Genomic DNA, 20883 nt, shown 5'->3' with positions numbered 1-20883 from the left:
ACCTGTCAACCTCATGGCACTCAACTTAAATAAATGCCACCACATTAGTCATCCCTGTGCCAAGGGGAAATATTGCTTTCTGTCCACCCATTCTATGCCCCTCATAACGGTATGAAGGTCAATAATGTGACCTGTCAATCTCCTGTGCTTCACGGCAAATGTCACAAGTGTTTGCAATGTTTCCTCATAACTCCAACTCTCCAGGCCAGCATGCATCCAGGTCAGGAACCTCTGCACTCTCCCCACTCCAATACCATCCCTCCCATGAAGCGCAGGTCACAAGTGAACGCAGAAGCGTAGATGTGGCCTTGACAGCGTTTTCTGCACTTGCAACATGACCTCCCTTTTCCTGCATTTTATTCCTCGGTTAATAAAGGCAAGTTTGGCTTTGACCATGTTAAACGCCTTATGTTCCTGTTCTGCTACCTTAACGGGTCTGCCCAGCAAGATCCCTGTAATCGTCGTGACTTTCCATGGTTCTACCATTACTCTTGTATTCCCGTACCTTGTTTGTCTTGCCCAAGTGCTTAACCGCACACTTATCCACATAACATTCCATGTGGCATTCCTTAGGCCACCTGACCAGCCTGTCTGTATGAGCGTGTAATGTTTGGGCCTCCTCTTGACTATTTACCACCCCACCAATGTTCGTCTCCTTAGGTTCTTGAAGGTTGAGCGCATTATGAGCCTGAGGGGGGGAAGGGATGAATGGTGTTACTGACTGAACGCTAACTGATGCACTGTTCTTGTTGTTAATTTCAGCATCACCATTGCATGGCCGCCAGGAACAAGTCCAGAGGCACGCTTCACACCTGAGGGGCATCACTTGCAACTTGCGTCACATCATTTCAGCGAGTCAGGCACCAGCGCAGCGACTACCACATCGGTGGAGATTATGATGTTGGCTAGTGAACCGGGGCCCGGTGGAGAGGGCATTTCACAATCGCTGGAGGAGATGACACGGGCATGGAGTGCCGATGGTGCCAGCAGCCGGAGGACTGCAGGGGACCAGGCACATGCTGAGTCAGACAGTGATGATGTGCCTCTGGAGGTGTCAGCCATACAGCAGCTGTAGGAATAGTGGCAGGGTGCGCGGGAGCATCTGGCAGGGTTGCATGAGGGTGTGCTTCACTTGGTCTCTGCGGTGGATGAAACTCAGGATAGAGCTTCATGCTTCCTCCATTGAGAAATTGGCGATTCTCATGGAGAGGGGCTTCCAACGGATTGAGAATCTTCTGATTGGGTTACACTCTGACCTGCAAGCCCTCACAGCGCTAATGGCCACAGGTGGTCATTGGCAATGTGGGAGATGTTCTGGGCACCAAGTGTTGCAGCTCCATGCCCATCCATCCACGGTGAGCAGGGAGGTCCAATGTGACCTCACGTCGGTGCAGCAGCTGCCTGTCATCGCTGCGAGCTCCTCTCAGGGCGCTCCAGATGAGGGCAGCAGCTCCTCCGCCCCTCTGCCAGTGACCGTTGCATCCGTTGAGGCTGCGACAACTGGGGAGGTGCCAGTTCTGGAACTGGCCACTCCCTCCCAGGCGAGGCCATAACAGGCTCCACGGGCCAGAGGACAGCTGCTAAGGTCATCGAGGCCAACAGGACAGCAAAGTCAGCAGGCTGTCTCACAAGCCACTGCGAACGATGGGACAGCACCAAGATGTAGCACCCACAGACGTAGGCATAAGGCATGTTAGGTACTCTAGGGGTTTGTCACTGGTGATTTTGTGTTGGTCCTAGATTAGGGAATGTTTCATTATCTGCGTCAGAGCGATGTTTGTTGTTTATTTTGGTGGTAATAAAGTCCACTTTTCTGACCATGGCTGAGGGTGTTTCCTTTGTGCTGCATTTCTATGTTTCACGGACATATCATGAGTGTTTGAGTGGACATTGATGTTTCTGTACTAAGCCCTTAGTTGCAGCTAATGAGGTGGAAGATGTGGCATCTAATTGCCACGTGTGGAAGTGCCAGGCAATGCTGGTCCTGCAGATTCATGTGTGTGGAGCTAGCTGAAGGTTCATTGGATTAAATTGTCCCGGATGTCCCTGCCTCCTTGGTGTAGTAGCGGGTCGGCGTGCTGCCTCTCATCATTGCCCTGTGCTTCCTCATCCTCTGAGCCACTGCTGGATTCATCGTGTGCAGCCTCATCCACTGCGTCAAGGTGTTCATCGTCAACTGCATCCCCCCTTTCCAGCGCAAGATTGTGCAGAGCGCAGCATGCTACCACTATCGCAGAGATGCGATCTGGGGGGTACTAGAGTGCACCCCCTGAGCGGTCCAGGCAACGGAAGTGCATCTTGAGAAGACCGATGGCTCTCTCCACCACAGCCCTTGTGGAGAGCTCCTCAGCTTCTGTTCTTGGATGGCAGAGAGGCGTCATGATCCACCTTCTGAGGGGATAGCCCTTGTCACCCAGCAGCTATTCATGCAGCCGAGCCGGAGCACTGAAGAGCCCCAGCACCTGGGAGTGTCTGCGGATGTAGGCGTCGTGGGAGTTGCCTGGGTACATTGCACAAACTTGCAGAATCTGCATCCTGTGATCACACACTATCTGCACGTTCATGGAGTGGAAGCTCTTCCTATTGACAAAGGCACCGGGCTCACCTGCTGGCGCCTTGATGGCCACATGTGTACAGTCTATTGCACCCTGGACGTGGGGGAAGTTGATGAAGGTCAATGCACGTCCGAACAGAGCGTCTGTAACCTGCTTGACAAAAGTGTAGATAGCTGATTGGGAGACACCGCAAAGATCATCCACCGACCCCTGGAAGAAGCCAGATGCATAGAAGTGGAGGGCAAATGTGACCTTCAGAGCCGCTGGCATGGGGTGTCTACTCACACAGTTAGGGGAGATCTCAGGGCCAACCATCTGACAGATATAGTTCATTGTCCCCCTTGACAGCTGGAGCCTCCTTTGGCACTGCATCTCAGTCATATTGAGGTAGCTGCTTCCTGGCAGCAGGATAGTGGTGTCTTCTGCGGCCCCTTCCACCTTGGACAACCTCTTGGGCCTGCACCCCTTGTGCCTGCGCCTGGCCTCCCAAAGGTGGCTCGCCTGGAGGCTGATTGTCCACTCCTGGCCTCCTCCTTATTCTATCCCTCCCTTCCTCCTCATAGGAGCTGCCTCCAATGGAGATGTCAGAACGCATACCCCCAGGCTAAATGGAGGCCTCTGGAAAGCTGCAGGCCCGATAAAGATTACTGTCTGCAGACTGGTGAGCTGAAGCTTCAAAGTACAGAGAAAGCTGCTGGAAATCGATCTGAACTGCTAACAATCACACAGGCAAATTTAAAACACTTTCTGCTATAAATACTTCAGATAAAACATTAACAACCCCTCTGAGCCCACACATCCCGCCTGTGGATGAGATTTGTTAAAAAGTCAGTTACCCGCCTGCCCGCTGCACCCATGTGCCGAGGCGAAAATCGCATGGGCTCCTCAAAATTGACGTCGACTGCCGAGTTAAGGGCCTTAACAGGGCCTTTAATTAATGGCGGGTGTGCGTCGCGCTTCATCGTGCGCCAGCCTGACGTCAGCGCGCGACATTTTAATCGCTGACGTGTGGGCTCCACCACCCACACGTCAACCATAAAATTCTGCCTGAGGTTTCCAACAGAAATACCAAAGAAATAAAAACTTTAATTTTTAATTAAAAACATGTCCTTGCTCATGTGACGGGAACATGTTTCATTAAATTTTTCTGATGTTTAATAACGTTTTCAATATTTTCTTCATTTCCCTGAGGCAGCTCTGTGCCTCAGGGTGATTACTTAGTGCTCTTTTGCGGGCCTGCGCGAAGTGTGCACTAGGCTGGCACGCACTCGTCTGCCCACCTGAGCAGGCAGTGCTCAGCGCTGTCGCTCACGTATCACGCTGGGTGAGCTTTAATCAGCCCGGTCACATAAAATCATGGTGTGCTATGGATTGTGGGCAGTGGGTGGCTTCCTGGCTGCTCCCGGCCGCCCCCTGCCAATCCCGCACACCAAGGGCAAAATTCTACCTCAATTCCTTTGATAATTTCAACCTTGCAATCTATCTGACTCTAATACAATTAAATCAGTCGCACAGACAGAATCATCCACATTCACACCCATAAATCTCCAATAATATTATGAAAAATATTATGGTTTCTTAACAGTGAACGTAGGAATTATGAACAAACAATAACAACAAAATCATATAGCGCCTTTAACATATGGGCAGGATTTTTAGCACGGTGGATGGACGCGTGCCCGACCCGAAGAGCGTGAAATGACGCATGATGACGTCGGCTGAGCGTGCCAACGTCAACGCACAGTTGTGCGATAGCTCAGTTGGCGGGCGCGCTGCTGGCTCCAGCGCGTGCCCACCGACAACTGAAAGACCTATTAAGGCCATTAAGTTATCAATTGTCCTTAATTTTGCACTGCCCATTTGGTTGACGGGCAGGCAAAAATGCCAAGCGGCCTTTGCATTTTTTTGGAAACCACATCCACGGCCGGAATGAGGTTTCCAAAATCAAATACAGATGGAATAAAAACTTTAATTTTTAATTAAAAACATGTCTCTGCTCATGTGACAGAGTCATATGAGGGAACATGTTTCATTAAATTTTTCTGTTGTTTATTAATCTTTTCAATATATTCATCTCCCTGGGGCAACTCCGTGCCTTCCTCCCACCGCCTGCAGAGACAGCGCTCAGTGTTGCCACTCGCATGTCACCCTGTGCGAGCCTTAACTGGCCGGCCAGCATGAAATCGTAGTCCAGCCCCAATCACGGGCAGCAGTCGGCTTCCTGACCCCCGCCGATTCTGCATGCCACGGGCAAAGTTCTTCCCATAGTAAAACATTCCAAGGCACTTCATAGAAGCATTATCAAACCAAGTTTGACACCAACATATTAGGTCCAATGAACAAAAGCTTGTTCAAAGATGTAGATTTTAAGGAGTGTCTTAAAGGAAGACAGAGATGTAAAGAGGCAGGGAGTTGTGGTGTGGTGGGGGATGGGCGTGGAATTCTACAGCTTAGGGTCTATGTAGCTGAGGCTCAGCCATCAATGAATTAGAGGAGTGCAGAGAACTTGGAGAGTTGTAGGGCTGGAGTGAAGTACATGGCTAGTAACCCATATAATGTCATGGATGGAACATAACAGCAGTTTTATGCCTTGCTGTATCCAGGCTGTGGACTGCAGACTTGGATTCCTTAATTGTGTCCACTGTTGTTTGAATTTCCTAAAGATTGTACATTTTGTCAGATCGTTTATCTACTTTCCTTTTCGGGCAGGCTCCAACCTACAATTCTGGTTTCCTTGCTCTTTTGAAAGAATAAATCAGGTTAATGGATTTCCCTGACGTTCTTAAATATGTTTACAAAAAACAAAGTTATGACTAATCTAGATTTATGCCGACAATAATCCAACTGTGGAGGAAGGGAAATATGGGAGAAAGGCCTTACACATCTGCTCAGTTTGGGCATCGATGAGCCAGTGGATCTTCTTTCTCAATGGGAGAAAAGGATACAAAATTAATGGTCCATCAAAATAAGCCGTTCCAGCGAGCATATCTCAGACTCAAGATGGCTGGGTCATTATGACTAGATCTATCTCCCACTCGAATCTCCCTCCCCCTGCAGCCATGTAATCTCCTAGTTGAGGCAAAAAGTTGTTTATTCTTTTACTGTTTAATATATTTGTTTGTAGTTGAGGCCTAATCTGATGTCATTTCCGACCTTCAGAAGACCAGCAAAATCCCATGAAGCCATCGGTAGAAGCAGCGGCTGAACTAATCTGAAAAGGATTCTCTGATCAGTCCATAGGCAGGTTACAAATATTACTTAAATAGACAAATCACTCTTTCTCTCTCTGGAATACACACTCCAAGAATAGTCTAAAACAAGAAAGCCAAAAATATCCAAACTGGAAACAAGGTCTAAAAGGATTCCCCCAAAACACTTTAGATGGAATTTCTGATTCAAGCATTTCTTGGCGAACTAGTTATGCATTGAAGTTTGCCATTCAGTGACTTGTACCTGGGATGAGAAAGGAGACAGGGTTAGCTGGTGGACTGGCCAAGACAGCAAAGGCAAGTTCCACTTAAGGTGAGAGATTGGAACTATGGAAGATGAGTAAAGAGAAAGCTTTGAGTCTGTGTGAAACTGTTGTTGACATATTTAACGTCTCAGAATGGAGCCTTTAAGGAGGCAAAAACTTCACTACATCTTCCAATGAATCTGAAAATAGACAAAGTACCTCAGTTTGAAAATGAAGGGCAAAGAAAGACCAGCCTGTCCATCAAACCTCCTGCATCCTGACCTGAGACTTCCCACCCTCCCCCTGCCCACCTCCCCTTGTAGCCATGTAATCTCCTACATGAGGCAGAGGACTGAGAAAAATCTCAGGCCCAATATGGGAAAACTACTCTGGAAAATTCCTCCTGCAGGTGATTGAACCCAGTCCAGTATATCGCATGGACCAAGTGTTATCTATAAATATACTTAACCTATATGATGTGATCTCTGCTCTAGTCAAGATCTGGCTCATCTCCCTCTTGAGGAGATACATGGGTGGGAGGAGGAAAGTGTGGACCATGAACACCAGTTGGCTCAAATGACTTGCTTCTGTGCTGTAATTCTAATGTAGTCAGCTCCCACCACATCAGCCGACAATGTATTCCAGACATTCACGACTCACTGGGAAAGGAAGAACTGCCTGACATCCAATGTATTCATACTCTTAGGTAGTCTAAACCCATATCTCCATGCTTCTCCCAAAAGCTGTTAAATTGACTGTTAAGCCTATCAATAGACACACTTAGATGTTTAATTGTTTTATAGATCTTAGATTAGGAAAAGTCATTTAGAGGTCAGGGCAGCAGAAGGGGGAGCACAATTCCAGCCAAAAATAACACAGAACTGTGGATAAACAAAGAGGATTGTAATCTTTATAAACACCTCCACCTGGCTTCATCTATAAAAGGTTCTTCTGTGCAGCATTGAATATAAGATGTTAGAGGCTAAGAAAGCCATGACGTATGTGAAATAGCCAACATACTGGCAAATGGTTTAAGGATCTTGTTACACAGCATGCAGACCATGGACAAAAACAGAATTACCTGGAAAAACTCAGCAGGTCTGGCAGCATCGGCGGAGAAGAAAAGAGTTGACGTTTTGAGTCCTCATGACCCTTCGACAGTTCTGTCGAAGGGTCATGAGGACTCGAAACGTCAACTCTTTTCTTCTCCGCCGATGCTGCCAGACCTGCTGAGTTTTTCCAGGTAATTCTGTTTTTGTTTTGGATTTCCAGCAACCGCAGTTTTTTTGTTTTTATCTGCAGACCATGGAAATGTTTCTCTTAAAGTTAACCATATAATGAGTACCTGACTGCTTACCACTTCATCGTCTACCAGTCCTTCTCGCCATTTTACTGATGGAATGATTTCTGTATTCAAGAGGTAAATCAATCCCCTTCTATAAACAGTGGCTTGGTGTGGATTAGGTTTGTATATTCTGGGTTAGTTGGGCATAGTATAGGTTAAGTTCACATTGGATTTTCAATAGATGAAAAATGCAAGACCATGTTGTACTTGGATGCCAGGGAATTGTGCCAAATTCTTTACAGATACAGATCAGCTTGGTACTGAAGTAAGGAGTTTGCTGTGTTTGGCATCTGGCATTCTCCCAGCTTTCATATGGACCTCTGAAAACAAGTGTAGGTTCTGGGTGAAACAATCCTTCTAATGACCTTGATTTTCACCAAGGTTGAGTTAGGAGCCCTTTAAAAATGGTGGGCAGGTCCCGATTCTGGGATTCCTGATCCCATTACCGGGCTGTCTAATTTCGGGAGTGCGGGTTGATTCCTGCCAAAAACCTGTATCCAGCACTCCCGACCTGGCTGGCTCCATTGCAGGAATAGGTATGTCCTACTCCTCCACAATTTTCAAGGAGTCAGACCAGCTTTTTAAAGTGTCATAGTTCACAGCTTTTTAGAGTCTGTGCATGAATCCTCGGGTGTGTGAGGAGACCTTTTAAAAGGTAACTTCAGAAGGACCTCCTCATGCGCCTATGCCTAGCTCTGCCCTTCCACCCACCCCCTCAGGTCCCTCATGCCCTCTATGCTAAGGTCTGCCCTTCCACCCACTTCATGCTTTCTATTCCAAGCTCTGGCACTTCCGTTCCCATTTACCTACTGTACACTTTATAGAACCAATGAACACCATAGTGTATAGTGGTATCTGTAAAAACAATAGCTTTGAAAAAATGTAATCCATTGATTACTTTCTCCTTCGCTTGAAAAAAAAGTCTGGATTGCAAGCAAATAACAGTGTCAATTATCCAGGCCCTTGAAGTTTCAAAAACCACAAACCACAAATTCTTGAAATCACTTAACTTGTATCAACAAACATTGTGAGCCTGACCTCAGAGATCAGAAAGCATGAGCTGTCAATCAAACAATGTTTCCTCTAGGGCGCAAGTGCTCTCATATTGTAATAGCTGTCTGAGCTCTCAGCCAAGCCTCATGTTTGGTAGGTGGAATGAATGCGGAGGCTGCCGGGTGTGGAGGTGGGCTGGGTGGAAGGCCTGCCTCTGTTCACTAGCACTCTGCTTAATAAGTAAAAGACTAAAACAAAAAACAGCCCTCCAGTCCTCACCCCTCATACCCCTTCACGCCCCTACACTCCCATTCATGCCAATCTATGCCTCCCATCCACCCTTATGACTCTTCACACCATCTATCCTAACCCATGCCCCTCTACTCACCACTCTTTGCCCTTACCCTGCCCATGCAAAATCACCTAGTATCCTTGGACACTTTCTTGACAGTTTTGACAATTCCTTGACAGCTGGACAGTTCTTTGATAGTTCCTTGACAACTGGACAGTTCCTTGACAGCTGGACAGTTCTATCACAGCTAGAGCGTTCTATGACAGCTTGACAATTCCAAAGAGTTCATGCATAAGAATTGCATAACCATGTTTAATTTTAACAATCATAAAGGGTGTCTGGGTACCTTATCTCTCCAAAGGACTACCCTGGCCATCCAAATGAATCCACCATATTCAGACCTCCTCTTACCTGTTCTAATCTGCACACTCCAGGTTTCATGCTCCTGACCTCCCAAAATTCCACTTCAGTGGAGGCAGCTGGTAATTTAAATGACCAACTTCCTCTGTGAATTGCACTGGAGTGAACCCCAGCCAACCTCAGTCCCGCCCCTGTGAAGATGTGAAATACCAGGTTCGGAGATGGGACTTAGAATTTTCGGCCATTTCCGGGCCATATGTCTCTTGGGATACAAAACTGTATTTCGCTCACACTCCCTCTGTCCTGTCACTGGCCTCTTTAGGAACTTGCAGCATGCAGATTATGCCTGGTCCAATCATTTTGTAACATCCTTTACATTCTGACAGCCCTCTAGTTCTTATACTAGGAACATTAGAAAGATAAATAGAGAAGGTCAATCAGCCCATTGGGCCTGTTCAGCCAATCAGTTAGAGCATGAATGATATGTATCTGATCATCATCCACCCACCTTGGCTCGGTAACCTTTAATATCCTTCATAATAAAAATATATCAATCTCAGCTGTGCAATTTTCAATTGACCCTCAGCCTCAACGGCTTTTTGGAGGAGGGAGTTCCAGATTTCCACCTCTCTTTGTGCCAAGAAGAGCTTCCTGACATCATTCTTGAACATAGCTAGCTCTAATTTTATGGTTATGACCCCTTGTGTTGGGGTCTAAATTGAACAATGTTTACTCAACTGAATGGAAACCAAAGTCTAAGGGGTATGTACAACCCTTAACTTTTCCATAAGTAGAGAGTGTTCTTTTACTAAGTCCTGCCCAAAGGCATAAAGTTTCAAATATTGTTGTTTTAAAAAGCTGATCATTTCTTGTATTCTTATGAAAATGTTGAGAATTTGCAGACGGTGATCTGAAGGATCAATGATTTATTGGCACAATTTGCTTCAAAGGGTCTGCTTGAATCACATTTAATTTTTACATACATAAAGACTTGCTTTATTTTACAATACGAATTGTAATTATGATAAAGAGTCATAATCAGAAGGACCAGATGCTCATCATTTGCTGCCCAGTTCCAAAACTGTTGACTTGTGTTTCTAGAATTTGAAAAAGAACACTTCATCATGCCCACTTTTGAATTAGCTTCATCAGTTGATGATGCATTTGTGACACACTGAATTTCCTAACAGATACAATCAATGCAATGTTTCATTCCCCAGAATTTCCTTGGGTCTTTGGGCCAAAACCCTGAAACTCCCTCCCGAACAGCACTGTGGGTGTACCCACGCCACATGGACTGCAGCAGCTCAAGAAGGCGGCTCACCCCTTCTCAAGGGAAATTAGGGATGGACAATAAATGCTGGCCTCATCACGTGAAAGAATAATTTAAAAAATACTTGAATTTATAAAGTGCCTTTCACAACCACAGAATATGCCTAAACGCTTTATGGCCAATTAAGTACTTTCAAAGTGTAGTCATTGCTGTAAAGTAGGAAATGCAGCAGCTAATTTGTACACAGAAAGCTCCCACAAACAGCAATGAACAGATAATTTTGTCTTTTTGATGTTGATTAGGGGATAAATATTGGTCAAGGCACCAGAGATAGCTCCCTTGCTCTTATACAAATTAATGCCATGGGATCTTTTAAATTGGTTGAGAGAACAGATGGGGCGTCAGCTTAACATTTCTCAGGATAAGAGGTCCAATTGGTTAAGACTGAGATGAGGAGAAATTACTTCCCTTAAAGGATTGTGCATCTTTGGAATGCACTACCCCATGAGCTTATGAATGCTCCATAGTTAAATACGTTTAAGGGTTGGATTGACAGATTTTTGGTCTCCCAGGAATACCGGGTGTGGGCTGAATTGAATGTTGGAGCAGGCTGTATGGGCCATATGGTCTACTCCTGCTCCTATTTCTTCTACCTCTGAAAGACAGCACCTCCAACTGTGCAGTTCATCACTGAGGTGCCAACCTAGATTTTTGTGCTTAAGCCTTGGAGTCGGACTTGAATGTACAACCTTCCGGGCTCAGAAACGAAAGTGTTACCAACTGAGCCATGTTGACATTCTAAATTTAATGGTTTAGTTAAGTTTAATTTAAAATGATAGCAGTATAAAATAACATGTTGGAAGGAAAATTGACAAAACTTCATGATTAAAATTGGACTGCAGGTGTAGGAGGAGTGGACAGAACAGAGCAAAGGAGAGGAAGTTCAGCATAAACCAATGAATACCAGAATTACCAAATTCTGATTGTCCTATTTCCTCTGCCACCTTATTGGCAGCATGATATCACTGATGCTTGTGACTCTGATTTTCCTGCCAGTATGTTCATACTTTGAGTGGAGGAAAACAAAACTAGTTTATTTGTTTGGGCAATATCTCCAGCCAAGTTGAGCGCAGGGATGGAGCCTGGTCTTCCCCACCCCCTCAGATATTAGTACAACATGTTCCTTTCATGTACAATACTTCTTGTGTTAATAGAACACGATACTTTCCAAAGAAGGGGGCGAGGGATGGGAAGCCAAGGTGAGAGAGATAAATATTGTTAGCCTGAAACTTTTAACACATTGCATTTTAACACGCTTGGATTACAGAACGGACCTATACCAATAAGGGATAGGTAGAAGTGAATTGCAAGTTTACCGAGAAAGCCTTTTGATCTTTTAAACTATTTTCTTCCATATACCATGTATAATGTTATGAGACAGTCTTTCGGTAAAGCTGAGTTATTTAAAAATCCCAGAGGGAAACTTTTAACAACTATCAAAGCCTATATTTTTAAGTGGTATGTTTGAGATGCAACTCTAAATTCAGGAATCAGACCACCAGTTCTCAAGAGGTTTCATATTAAAACCAAATGAAGCATTTTATTAATTTACACAAGTTAAATATATACACATGGCTACAAATTACTACTATCATAACTTTTAACAAATTCCCAAACTAATTTCCTCTAAGGCAATAGCAAACCACAGGGCAGCATTCCCCCCCCCCCCCCCCACTGTTGGGGGGAGGGGGGTTCTGCGGGACTGGGCGCGAGCGGGCAAGTTCCCAATAGGCGCCCCCAGTTGGGGGCGCGCCACCATTCTACGTGGGCTGCCCGGAAGCGCTGTGTGCTCCCTGTACGGGCGAGTGGGGAGGGGGGATTCCCTGAGCAGGTCTGTGCGCTGTTTTGCGCATGCGTACAGAAGAGTGCACAAATCTCCCTGAGGCAAAGTGCTGCCTCAGGGAGATCGATTGATCTTTAAAAATTTTAAATTTGTTAAAGGTAAGAAAATATTTTCCTGACACTGTTACATGAGCTGGGACATGTCCATTACTTTTATTTAAAAATTTTCTGAACATTTTAAATCCCTCATGAAACCTCTTCCCGCACATGGATGAGGTTTCATGCTTTTTCGGAAGGCTGCCTAGACTCTTCGCCTGCCTGCCAACCTTAAGGCTAGACGGGCAGGTCCATTAATCATTTGAATTACTTTTTTAATGGCCTTAATAGGCCGTTGACAGGTCAGCAGACACACAACAGGCTTGGCTGCACACCCGCCAAACTGAAACTCTAAATGACGCAGGGTGACGTCAGGACACACGCCCGACGTCACCTTGTGTCATTTTACGTGTTGGCGAGCTGGTCCCGCCCCTGCCCGCCAACCAGAAAATGCTGCCCAAAAACTTAACCAGACACCAGGCAAAGCATTTTCATCTTATAAATTCAAAATGAGGTTCCTTTCGAGACAGTTGTAAGCTTACAGCTACTTTGATCTTACATTGCCTCTGCCCCGCACACACAAAACTGCTATCCTTATACCAAGCACAGCTCATTGAATGTAAATTCTCATTGTGTCACCAGCCTCTTCTAACAATAAACCCCTTTTCATAATACCAATTTTATTAGTAATGTAAACATATTGCTTGGTCTCTGCAAGCTAGGTGCCAGATTTCACTCACCTTCTTGAATGTTCTATTCAAAAAATGCAAATGCATTCTATCTCCCTTACATCCCAAAACTAGTACACATCAAAGCACCCAGGCTAGCTGGCTTTAATCCAATTAAGACATACTCACAGACTAAACCTTTATTTTAAAAGAAAAATATTTTCCAATAATATTATATACATTAATAGCTTCATGACAATACATCATACTACACACTCTAGCAACCTATCTGTTGATAGAAAGATTCTATAACATTTACTCTAAATGTCAAAATGTTATGAAATGTCTGAACAAAGAGGGATAAACAGTTTTACATTGGTAGAAAGGATCGAGAACCAGAGGATACCTATTTAAGGTGATTAGCAAAAGAAGCAATAGCAACATGAGGAATTTTTTTTTATGCAGTGAGTAGTTAGGATCTGGAAAACACTGCCTGAGAGTATGGTGGAGGTGGATTTAGTGTCTTTCAGAAGAGAATTGGGTCGCTATCTGAAGAGGAAAAATTTACAGGGCTACGCAGAAAAGGCAGGGGGTTGGCACCTGGGGAATTACTCTTACAGAAACTCAACATAGACATAATGGGCCGGATAACCTCTTTCTGTGCTGTAACCATTCTATGATAAAGACTATCAGTCATTGCCAGCTCAAAAACCCTGACAAGAAGCAAAACCCAGAGCCTCAGATCTAATCCAGACTGTGCTGTAGAAGTGCAGAGTGAAACGGGTTGGGAGGCTTGTAGGTGTGTTGTGGGTGGGGGGAGTGTGGGGTGTTGGTAAGACGTGCCTCACATAGGAAGAAGAAAGAGGTTCAAAAAAAGGATAATTCGATCATGGTCACTTACAATAGGACTCTGGCCCCTGGAGGCCAATTAAAACCTCACATCTGAGACAGCAGAACTTGCTGCTTGCCCTCTGCCCCCAACCTTATTGGAGCCATTGGTGTAGTTTTGGCTTCAGTTCACCTGTGCACAGTATTGTATGGACATTGGCGCATGGCAGGGAGGAGGATATGGGGAGAGGGGGATGGAACAAAAACAATAAATTGTAAAGGACTGAACATGTCACTGCATATTTGCCATGTTGTGGATAGTGTACTAATAGAGTATGACTGATGCGAGAATTCTGTAACTGCCCTCATCCCTCGTATGCTTCCTTAAATATATGAATTTTAAAAAGATTTCTGAAAGTATAATAGTAAACAATTTGATCTTTTGCCTAGATTTCACTCAGTCATTAAACAGGAGCTTAGCTGCTCAAATTATACCCCTCACAAAGGCAGTCAACTATTTCCCATCTGACTGGCAAAAAATATTGCACACCATTTGTTCAGATGAAGCTAACTTCCTTGAATAATCTGCTTATTGATGTGGCTGAGATCAGAGAAACTCACATCTCTCAAGTCGCCTTTTCTTCAGAGGCTGAAAAAGCCTTTCATATTGCAATGGAAACATCTGCTCAGATCTTTATTTGGCTTTGGCCCACCGCTTTTCATTAAAATAGTTCCCATCTTCCATTTAGATTCTTCTGTTGTCAACTGGGCTCTATACTCCTTTACGTGTCAATGGTTTCAATCTTATCTCCCCCATCCTTCCTGAACTTACTGATGCAGCTAGAATACTGCTCTGTGGGCATCAGATATCCACCCGTACTTCATCTAAGGAGCTATGCTTCATTTCTGAACTGAGGTTGAGTTGGAGTTGCCTACTCAACTACCTGAGGCATTACAGCTGACCCCTCCCCTCTTACCAACTTTGTTTGCGCATGAAGCAAGTGAACATTTCAGTGGGAGATGTTGGAATTCTGGCTGATATCTGAGATGTTCATGCCAATTTTGGCTGTAACCAAGCCCAGGGCTGGGAATTTCCTCATAGCTGCTTCTGCTCCACAACCATTGCTTCACCAGAATTATAGCAAAAAACATAACTATAGAAATAGAAACACCAGTGGAATGGGAGCAGCTCTGAGGAATTTTCCCAGCCCTGGTAATTCAGCAGTGACCATGGATTGTGCATGGAATCTTCTTATTCTGGATGAATAAAATCTACACAATAAAGTAAGCATTCCAATTGAAACATCCAGAGAACCCAGTGTAACAATAATGACTTGCATTAAAATAACACCTTGAATATAGTAAATCACTTCCTGGCATTTATCAGAGAAAAATAGGGAGATAATAGGAGAGGTGACCTAAAGCTTGGTCAAAGTGATAGGTTTTAAGGAGCATCTTAAAGGAAGAGAAAGAGGTAGTAATGCAGAGAGGTTCGCAAAAGGAAATCAGAGCTTAGGGCCTAGGTGGCTGAACATATGGCCGCCAAGGTAGAGCAAAGGAAATTGGGGCAGGATGGAAGGAGCACAGAGATTTGGAGGATCAAAGGGCTGGAGGAGTTTACAGAAATAGGGAGGCGTCAAGGCCACAGAGGGAGTTGAAAGGATGAGAATTATAAAATTGAGGCATTGCTGAACCGGGAGCCAACACATCTGAACAAACAATCAGAAAATAATCAAAAATCTACATTTCAGAAGAACAATGGAGAGCTTTATAAGAAATCATTCCTAAACTTTGCGGGATTATTTGTATCAGTTAATGAATAAACTGTAAAGACCAACAAAGACATCCTTTGTCTTTCATCTGTTGGAAAAAGGAGTAAACACAAGCTAGAGTTTCAAACCACTGATTACGCAAATAATATATGATTCATATATTATTAGTAATTAAGGGGTTTTGTTGCAAAGCTAATTCATTATGAGCAAGTGTAATCCCACAAAAAATCATAATGAAGAATAAAATTAAGATTGCTCACAGGATGTGATTTATCCTAACTGCCAGGAAAGCCATAAAGTTATTTTCTATCAATGATAAGTTATCTTAATCATCTTCTGTTAACACTTTGCCATGAACCAGAAGCAATTTTCTCTTTTAAAGATGTGGCAGTACGTTTAGCGAGTTTGCATCTGCCATTCCTGCTTTGGCATGTTAGGTGATGAAAGGGACTAATTAATTTTCTTACTTTTGAACAACTTTTATCTCAAGTGTTTGCAACAGTAGCTAAGCAGAATTCCACATGAGGTTTTGCAAAGGAAAGCTTTATTGAATATCATTACCATCTGAGCCGAAAGGTAATGTCAAATACCCAGGGCATTTTGGTATTGGCACAGACTAAAATACCCCTCACATTGAAAAACCACCTGTCAAGGGCTACCGTCAGGTATATGAAAAACCTTTGTTTATATAGCACCTTACTTGACCTCAAGACAGGAGCACTCAGCTCCTGACCTCATTACAGCTTTGGTTCAAACATGGAGGAAAAAAAACAGAACTCAGGAGGGGAGTTGAGAGTGACTGCCCTTGACATCAAGGCGCATTTGGAGGAGTGTGGCATCAAGGATCCCTGGCAAAATTGATGTCAATTGAAGCAGGGGAAAAACTCTCCACTGGCTGGAGTCATACCTAGCACAAAGGAAGATGTTTGTGGTTGCTGGACGCTAATCATTTCAGTCCTGGGACATCGCTGCAGCAGTTCCTCAGGGTAGCGTCCTGGGCCCAACCATCTTCAGCTGCTTCATCAATGACCTTCCCCCCTTCAAAAGTGGGGGATTTCACTGATAATTGCACAATGTTCAGCACCATTCACAGATATTGAAACAATCTGTGCCCATGTGCAGCAAGACCTGGACAATGTTTAGGTGTGGGCTGACACGTGACAAGTAACATTCGTGCCACACAAGCGCCAGGCAATGGCCATCTCCAACAGGAGAGAATGTTACCATCTCTCCTTGATGTTCAATGGCATTACCATCACTGAATCTCCCACTATCAACATCCTGGGGATTACTATGACCAGAAACTGAACTTGACCAGCCATGTAAATATTTGGCTACAAGAGTATATCAGAGACTGGGAATTCTGAGGCAAATAACTCACCTCCTGTCTCTCCAAAGCCTGCCCATCATCTACAAGACACAAGTCGGGTGTGTGATAGAATACAAAAACAAAAATAGCTGGAAAAACTCAGTAGGTCTGACAGCATCTGCGGAGAGGAATACAGTTAATGTTTTGAGTCCGAATGACTCTTCATCAGAACTAAAGAAATATAGAAACGTGGTGAAATATAAGCTGGTTGAGGGGGGTGGGGCAGGTAGAGCTGGATAGAGGGCCAGTGATTGGTGGAGGCAAAGAAGAGATTGCCAAAGATGTCATCGACAAAAGGACAAAGGGGTGTTGGCAGTGGTGATATTATCTAAGGAATGTGCTAATAGTGACATTAAGGGTAGAAAGCAAGACAAAAAAGCAGCAGATGGCCCTAGTGGGGGTGGGGTGGGGGGAAGGAATTGAAATGGGCTAAAAGGTGAAGATAAAACGATAGATCAAGATAAATTTAAAGATAGGTGGGAAAATAAAAATATATATAAAAAATATAAATTATTGGAAAAAGGAGGATCGGAAAGGGGTTGGGGATGGAGGAGAGAGTTCATGATCTGAAGTTGTTGAACTCAATGTTAAGTCCGGAAGGCTGTAGAGTGCCTAGTCAGAAGATGAGGTGCTGTTCCTCCAGATTGCGTTGAGCTTCACTGGAATATTGCAGCAGGCCAAGGACAGACATGTGTGCTTGAGAGCAGGGTGGTGTGTTGAAATAGCAAGGGACAGGGAGGTCTGGGTCATGCTTGCAAACAGACCTTAATGTGATAGAATACTTCCACTTGCCTGGATGAGTCCAGTTCCAAAAACTCTCAAGAAGCTCAACACCATCCAGGACAAAGCAGCACGGTGACTGGCACCCCATCCACCAACTTAAACATTCACATCCTCCACCACCAACGCACAGTGTGTACTATCTACAAGATGCACTGCAGCAACTCACAAGGACCCTTTGAAAGCACCTTCCAAACCTGCAAGCTCTATCACCTAGAAGGACAAGGGCAGCAGATGCATAGGAACACCACCACCTGCAAGTGCCCCTCCAAGTCCACACACCATCCTGACTTTGAACTATATCACCCTTCCTTCACTGTTGCAGAATCAAAATCCTGGAACTCCCTTCCTAACAGCACTGTGGATATTGCTGCACCAGATGGGACTACAGAGGTTCAAAAAGATGGCCCACCACCATCTTCTCAAAGGCAATTATAGACAAGCCAGAAAATACCGGTAAATGTTAGTGAACACAAAAGCTGTTAAGATGGACGTAGCATACATTTCATCATGTGTTTGGGGTCTAGACAGGGCTCTTTGGGATTTGTCTGTTCTCCCAAAGTAAGCTGCTGAAGACTGCAATTTGTTATTCTTTATTTATAGCTACTATGTACATATTGGAAACTCTGCATGAGTTTGGACCTTTTCCTCCCTCCAGATCTGTTACTCAATAATGTGATGTTGCATCATCATTACATCAGGATCATGTGCTTCTGATGTTAATCCTTTACATTTCCCCACAAGTCCTTATCCTAATTATTTACATCCTCCTACATCTCCTTCCAAAGTCTCAGGCTTTACAGAGTTAGTCTCTGAGGTGCTTTGATCAATCTCCTTGATCTTGTTCTGATCTCTTTCTGAGGTCAAGGGTATACCATACTGTCCCTTCTGTTGGTTTATGTGTGTTCTTCTCCTGGGTGGCTGTAGAGATTTGTCTGACTTCTTCTTTCTCTTCAGGATCTGAGTAGTAAGCCCAAGTTTCTATTGGCTTTCTTTCCAAGGGTATTAAGGTGCTATGGTTTCTCCTTACGGTACCCTGGCCTGTCTCAATCAATATCGTTTATCTCCCCTAGGAAAGTTACTTCCTTTTTCTGTGATTCTTTCACTTCTTGTATGTGGCTCTGCTTTAATATTTCCTCCCTCTTCTTACAGATTGTCAGTGTTTTCAGCGACCATTTTGAAGTGATCTATTTTTCCACAGTTGTGACACTTTTCTTCCCTGTTGGACATTCTTTTCGCTTGTGTGGTTTGTTCCTTCCACGTTGAGACCATTTCAAGATGGTGGTTTGCATGCTTTTCCCCATTTTGGTGGGCTTAGGCTTTGGCACACTTTATCTCTTAAGGCCTATAAACTGAATGGTCTCACTTGATTTTCTCCACGGGACATCGCCTTTTCTGCAAACAAACACCCAATTTTGTTTTCAAGCTCAGGCTCCCTGGCAAATTGCACTGCTTTGACTAGTGTTAAATCCCCTCTTGTCTGTAAGAGATCTGATAATGCTTCGTCTAGGACCCCTACTATGATTCTGTCATGAATCAATTCATCACATAAGATTCCATAATCACAGTTCCTGTATGGATCATTGATGAACGAATCCATGCTTTTGCCTAATCTTTGCTTTCTTTTGTTAAACTTTTCCCTGATCTGGTCCCTCCCGCTAGCTAAGAGCTCCGAAGACAAATTCGCTTTTACTGTGGGTGAACAACAGTACACCTGGACACGGCTACCAGGGGTTTCACAACAGCCCTGCCTTATTTCACTGGGAAATGCACAATGCCTTAGATCTTCTGGGTCTACGGCCGTTTAGGAGTACAGTCATTCAGTACGTTGACAACCTCCTCCTAGTGTCCGAGATGGACAGAGGGCATGCTGGTGCCTTAGTTTCCCTCCTCGAATGCCTTGCGCTCGCCGGGTTTAAAGCAAACCCTACAAAAGCCCAGGTACCACAAAGGGAGGTCCAATACTTGAGGCACATAGCAATAAGCCAGAGGGAAGCCATTGGCAATATGCCCCAACCAACTAACATCAGAGGAGTCCACCAGGTAATGGGGTTGTTTAATTATTGTAGACACTTCATTCCCAACCTATCCACCCTGGAGGCCCCTTTAAACGACCTTTTAAATGGAGGGGAAGCGTCACTAAGACCCATTGTCTGGGACAGGGGCCAAGAACAGGCTTTTACCAAACCAAAAACAGCGTTAATGCCTGCGCTGGCCCTGAGGCTGGCAGATTCATCTAAGCCCTTCCATCTCTATTGCCACCACAATGGTAATACCTACAACGCTGTAGTTGCCCAAACTCACTGCGACACCCTACGACTGGTCGCTTACTACTCAACCAAGCGATCTCTGGTTTCAATGAGGTTCAGTGACTGCCTGGCAGCCCTAGACTGTGCAGCCTGGGCTGTTCAGGCAAGCGAGCCCACAGTAATGACGAGTGAGATCATACTACATACCCGCCACACTTTAGTGGAGATGTTGAACACGGGCAAACTCCGCTCGATATCAAACATCAGACGGGCTAAGTGGTAGGCTATTCTTCTACCAAAGGACAGCCCCATTAAGATCATCTGTGACACCGGACCTAACCTAGCAGAACTACTCCTCACAGAGGGAGAGGACCACCACTGCACCCCAGAGGTATGGGATGAGCCCATTAGCCATCTAAAAGAGGACCCCCTGGAGAAACCCGACCTCACCCTATTTGTAGACAGGTCCCGGAAATACCACCTTGGGACCCCAGGCACGGGATGGGCAGTGGTCAATGATATGCTCACGACCGTTGCCTCTGGATCCCTGGATGGGACTCAATCAGCTCAGGTAACCAAGATTGTTGCACTAATGGTCACTCTTCGTTTAAGCACAGGCAAGAGGGAAAACATCTACACAGACAGTAGATATGCCTTCGGGGTCACTCATGATTATATGATGGCCTGGTCCCGCCGGGGGGTTCGCTACCTCAGGAGGGGAGGTGATCTGGCATGAGTCCCTTATCTGGGACCTCGTTCAAGCTGCCGACCTACCCACTGAGGCAGCAGTAATCAAAAGTAAAGCACACCAGAAGGCAGTGACCCCCGAACAGAAGGGCAATGTGGCGGCAGACCAGGTCACTCAGGCGGCCGCTCTGCCTCCGAAGGGAGGTGAGAGTGAGATAAGGGATAATGGTGATGTAGGAACAGGAACAGCAGCACAAGAGCAATGTGAATTTAAGTTAAAAAATCAAATAAAGAAGTAAAGGCTGTGAAGGAGGTAATGG

Source organism: Carcharodon carcharias, chromosome 14 (assembly GCF_017639515.1).
Source record: "Carcharodon carcharias isolate sCarCar2 chromosome 14, sCarCar2.pri, whole genome shotgun sequence".
NCBI classification, from domain to species: Eukaryota; Metazoa; Chordata; class Chondrichthyes; order Lamniformes; family Lamnidae; genus Carcharodon; species Carcharodon carcharias.
This window is presented reverse-complemented; position numbering follows the sequence as displayed.